Genomic DNA, 6,179 nt, shown 5'->3' with positions numbered 1-6,179 from the left:
TTGTCAAGTCCTAAACCGAACAAATCGTTAGAAGTCGGACCTTGATGCTTACATTAGCGGGATCGTGCACACTAGCACTAAACCAACTCCTCTATGTAAAACTTAACAAAGGTTGAGTAAAACTAAATATTAAAGACCCGTTTCATGTAAAACTCATTTTATCTTATCCTTTCTTTATTTAACCGCACTTTAGTAAAATATAACTTAAACTCCCGAAAACCCGCCTTGTTTTTATGAACTTATATATCATTTATATTTCATCTTCAAGACTCAATATTAACTCAAGGACTTTCAATCTAGGACATGCACGCTAAACCACTGGTCTCGCTTTCTTGAAGATTTTATTCTAAGTTTTCTTCATCGAGATCACTGTCCAAGTGAGTAATTCCATCTCCGTTTTCTCTTTTATACTTTGGAGGTAGCTTGCATACTGACTTAAACAAAAATGATTTAGGACTTTAATCCTCAAATCACAAAGTCTAGTTATGTGTTACTTAGAATAATTGCCCGATTGTGTGTTATATGTTTCATATGATTAATTGCTAAATGTTTATTGTTTTTATTGGTTGGCTTCATCCTCAAACTCATTAAGTATGATTATACACTCCTTATAATTTGGTAGTTTTACCTATTATAAAGGAGCCTCATTTATTTATGATTTATATACCTTAATTGTCGTTTTTATTTACGGTTTCACATATAAGTTGTGGATTTTTGCCTCATATTCTACATACACAAAATCATGAAATTGCTCACTAACATACGTGTTAACAAAATATATTTTATACAGTGTTACAGGTTTGATAACTGATTGATTGAAGAATTAAAGATGTTATTTTTATTTTGGACTGTTTAGGTTATTGGTTAAATGAACTACTTATTTCCTTGTACTTTGTTTTAATTGTATGAATAAGATGTGCTGTGATGTTGAATAAAATGAATGAATTGTTTAAATATTGGTACTTTACTAGTGTCGTGTGCATTGAAACAACGACGTCGCGCCGCAACATGTTTCGTCGATTTTGGTTGGGGTGTGACACCTTCTATTTTAGCGTTGAAAGTGTTTTACGCTTGTGAATAATTGTGTCCTTTCATGTTCTTGTTTGGGAATTCCCTTTATCGGAACTCCTAAGTTGTCAGTCTCTTGAATCGAACGGAAGAAGTTTGGATCCGTTTGTCATACCGGATTGTACACTCGGTTTCAGATCCTCTTGTATGTTTCTGACTCTTTTAAGTCTTGCCTTCGGAATGCCATGCTTGTAATCAAAGATCCGGATGCAGATTTGTTCCTCGAAGCCCGGAATAATTGGTTCGGACCCAACATTCGTCATCAATAATGATGAAAATGATGGCTTGCATTAACATTAATGTTCAGATTTTAAGATGATTAATCTGAATATCTAATTAATATATTAATAATATATGTAAAAGAAACAATAGTTAAATATTAAAGAAAACACTCACCGTACTAAACAAGGAACATCTACCAAGTATTAAACATCATACATATTTTTTTTTATTTCCTAGAGAAAATTTAGTTCTTTACTGGTGATCTTTGTACTTTGACAACCAAATAAAGATTGTTGTTCTTTATGCCGTTAAACTCGTAATAAACAATAACTTTTAGCAAAATATTCTAACAACTTAATTAAACAAACATCAACAACTCCATCCAACATTAATAAAAAAGATTAATAATAAAGAAAATACACGTTCTCCTACAAGAAGATTTTGTCCGTGACGTCACGGGTCCTGTTTTCCCTGCATAAATGTCATCCTCTTTCTCATCACTTCTCACTCACAACCAGAAACCAAACCACTTAATATTATCATTATCACCATGTCTTCTTTCTCTCTCTTCTTTCTCTCTCTCCTCCTCACCACCACCACCGCCGCCGTCACCACCATCACCCTTGACGTCACCTCCTCCGTCCAGAAAACCTTCGACATCCTTAACCCCGCATTACTCCACACACAATCCGAGCAACAACTAACTCAAACTCAAGCAACCTCGTTATCCTTCACCGTACACCCCAGATCTTCAATCCGACACACCCAGCATGAAAACTACGAGTCGTTAACTCGTGACCGACTCACTCGCGACACCCACCGAGTTAACTCACTCGTCACCAAGCTCAACTTCGCACTCGCCGTGACCAACGTCTCCGACATGAAACCCTTAGTGGGTCCCACGAATTCGCTGTACACAGCACAGGATTTATCAACGCCGGTGACGTCAGGCATCTCACAAGGCAGCGGCGAGTATTTCGCTAAAGTCGGGTTAGGCACGCCGGCTAACTCGTATTACATGGTAATCGACACCGGAAGTGACATCACGTGGCTCCAATGCCAACCATGCTCCGACTGCTACCAACAATCCGACCCGATTTACGACCCGGCGGCTTCAAGCAGCTACAGCCCGTTACCCTGTGCATCCCCACTATGCGAATCGTTGGAAGTCACTGCTTGCCGGAGCTCCGGTTGCTTGTACCAGGTGTCGTACGGAGATGGGTCGTTTACCGTTGGTGATTTCGTCACCGAAACGGTGTCGTTTGGGAATTCGGGATCGGTTCCGAAAGTAGCCGTGGGTTGTGGGCATGATAACGAAGGGTTATTTGTTGGATCCGCCGGGTTACTCGCGTTAGGTGGAGGTCCGTTATCGTTCCCGTCACAGATCAAAGCGACGTCGTTTTCGTACTGTTTAGTCGACCGTGACTCAGCAAAAGCTTCCACTTTGGAATTTAATTCCGCAGTTCCGAGTAACGCTGTTACCGCGCCGTTACTGCGGAACCCAAGGGTCAAAACTTATTTATACGTGGGTTTGACTGGGATTTCGGTGGGGGGACGGCCGTTGGCCATCCCTCCATCGGTATTCGCAGTCGACGATTCAGGGAGGGGTGGGGCAATCGTCGACTCGGGTACGGCCGTGACTCGGTTGCAGAGTCAGGCGTACGGGTTGCTGCGTGACACGTTCACGCAGCAAGCGAGGAACTTGAAACCCTCGGACGGGTTTTCGTTGTTCGACACGTGTTATGACTTCTCGTCGTTGACGCGAGTGGCGGTGCCGACGGTGGCGTTTAATTTCGCGGGTGGGAGGACGCTGCCGTTGCGGCCGGAGAATTATCTGATTCCGGTGGACTCAGGTGGGAAGTTTTGTTTGGCGTTTGCGCCGACGGGGTCGTCGTTGTCGATAATCGGTAATGTCCAGCAGCAAGGGACACGTGTCGGTTACGATATGAGTAAATCGGTTGTCAGTTTTTCGCCCAATAATTGTTGAATTAAAATTAAAAGGAAATGGGAGCATTAAATTATGATGTGTGTATCCTTTTATGATCATCTAGTACCCAAATAGATTGTTAGATTTTGTTGGATTTCGTATTTGTGTATTTTTATATTTATATAATGATCTATTAATTAGTTATAGGTTGTTTGTTATAAGGCTGAGGGGTGTGGGGGGGCGCGAGAGGGGGCGTGAGTGGGGGCGTCAGCCAATAATATTGTGACGTGTGGCAGAGAGAGAAACTTGATAAGATGGGTGTTGGTAGTGGTGATAGCGCCCCGGGCCATGGTGTGGAGGGGCGCGAGCGGTTTATTTTTTTATAAATGTATTAAAAAACGTATTATTAAAAAAACAAGAAATTATTTAAAAAAACACACATTAATTAAAAAAACACATTAATATATAAAAAAAAATTAAAGTACTAAAGAAAAACATTATTCTTTTTATAAATGTTTTGGGTGTGGTATGTGATATTGGTTTTGGGTGTGGTATGTGAGAATGGTTTTGGGTGTGGAATATATATGTGATATATATTGTGATATATATAGAGGAAATTAAATTTTTTTTTTTATTCACATTAAGCCTCCAACGGCTCTTTCACCATTCCCCAAGCACCCTCACGCGCAACAGCTCCCGCGAGCCCCCTGGCGCCTGCATCGTTTTCCGCTCTCGCGCCCCTCTCGCTCCCCTATCGCGCCTCGGTGGTGTGGTGCTCGCGCCCCGGGGCGCGATCGTCTGGCCTCTTGCGCCCTTCCTAGCGCTCCACACCCCTCAGCCTAAGTGTAATAGTTGGGGATCGTTAATCGTACTGGACGAGTAGCTGATAATTGATTCAATTACCTGAAATAAACTTTCTGTATCAGAGTCCACAACCATGCTCATAATTCATAAATGCCTTCTATTAATTTTTTATTTTCATATTATATATATATATTTTCTTTCTAAGCAAAACTTTATTGAAACGTATTTAGGAATGACAAATGAATATTTTTTTTACAAACTAACGACTCTATCCGATAAGTGACATGTTACCAATAGGATGGTGGTTTATTGACAAAGACAAAAGCAAAGTTTTAAACCTCTAGGTTTGAGAGAGGGAGGTCTTTTATATAGGCGACAATGAATAAAAAAATTTGTCAATAAAGGAAAATGTATTATAAGCTATAACTTATACCCGAGTAGAAGTTACAGTTTTATAATCAAATATCGGGCTTTGTAATACCAGGTACAATATAATTGCTTTAAATAATTGGCAATCTTTCTTTGAAATAAGTAACGCAACTTTTGTTTAATTTGACTAAAATAACAGTAAATATAAGCTCATCGATTTTCTTCATTTGTCAATGGCAGGTGATCTCAAATGATTAAAAAAAACTATAAGATTGCTGATAGAATTGAGTCAACCAGACACTAATTCGGTTTCAAACAAGTTCGGGTCATAAATCAATGTCAGTTACCAAGGTATAAACTGTTATACGAACCATAGGTTAGGGTCCGGTTGAAAACCGATTTGGGTGTGGTATCAAAACGGTTCAAGAACCGGTTTGTCGGGCTAGAACCAGTTTTTTGGTCATCTCTATTGCCAATTCCTCTGCCAAACACATTCAAATTTGGATCGCTATCTAGGGTCGAGCATTCAAATTTGGATCGTTGTCTAGGGTCGAGGCTATTGAATCTTGATGTCTACCGTTTTTACTCCACGTGCCTCCCCATGATGACCGACTTTAATCAAATAAATGCGGTTGCTTGTTTAGCCGGGGTTTTTGTCACGATGCTTAAAAGTTGCTACCAATGGGACATGGTAGAGGAGCAACTTCAACATATCAAACGGAAAACAAAATATTATTGATGTCTCTTAGGAAACCAGGTGCAGGCACCACTTTTTTAGTAAGTCTTCAAATATTCTTTATTTATTTACAGTCAACTGTGTAACATATTAATATTATAACATGTCCTGCCATCATTTATGCATTCCCTCCCTTTGTAACAATGGCAAACCATCATAATCATAAACAAATTTTATTTATTCATTTGCCATATCTTTTGAATACAGACGTCCCCAGTATTTGATTTTCAATACTTTTATACGAAGTTCAATAAATAAATATTTGATTTTCAAATTTTTCTTTCTTATTTTTGTATTTAATTATTTAAAAGAGTATATTTGTCAAAACTCTAATTTTTTTGGTAACTAATAACTTGTTTAGAGGTTTCAAATTATATTCATCTTTTTGTATCTTTCTTTTATATTCGTTTAATTCCTAATTGTACATCATTATATATATTCACATTTTCGTGGTTTATTCGTTCAAATATTGAAGCAGCATCAAATGTCGATTTGCCTTAATTTTCTTCCAGTACGGTATATTCAAATTTGCTCTGTTATTTTATTAATCATGTTCTTCTAATCCAAAACATGCTCTTTTTTTTTTTTATCTAAATTGATATTTTATCCAAATCACATTTTTTAAAATTTTATTTTAATTATTTTTAATCGATATTTTATTGGAAAGTTACAAATCATTTTTTATTTTAATTACTTTTTAATCAATCATTTATGTGTTGACAATACGAGTTATTTGTAGGCGAAAGGTGGAAATAAAATTGGCAAACACTATGTGTAGACAAATACTAGCTATGTGTGAGTGAATATTAGTTACCTATTGATGAAAATGAAATAAACTAAAAATCCTTACACGGTGAAATAATCTCTATATACTAAAATAATCCATACACAATGCAATAATCCTAAACATGTTAACTATATGATCATAAGTTCATAACATATAATTTTACACATATTAAGTATATGAACATATAATCCTACACATATATATAAAGAGATTACTATACGATCAAAATATATCTCTTACACAAATACCCACACATACATAACTTC

The 6,179-nt window shown here is 37.6% G+C and overlaps 1 pseudogene; it reads left to right on the top strand.

Moving 5' to 3' along the window:
- Positions 1-1,799: 1,799 nt before the first annotated feature.
- On the top strand, positions 1,800-3,321 carry LOC143621937 (protein ASPARTIC PROTEASE IN GUARD CELL 1 pseudogene; annotated as a pseudogene).
- Positions 3,322-6,179: the final 2,858 nt, after the last annotated feature.

Source organism: Bidens hawaiensis, unplaced genomic scaffold, assembly GCF_021521415.1.
Source record: "Bidens hawaiensis isolate Kalapana, Puna unplaced genomic scaffold, B.hawaiensis_p1.1 tig00002977_1, whole genome shotgun sequence".
Classification (NCBI taxonomy): Eukaryota; Viridiplantae; Streptophyta; class Magnoliopsida; order Asterales; family Asteraceae; genus Bidens; species Bidens hawaiensis.
This window is presented reverse-complemented; position numbering and strand designations above follow the sequence as displayed.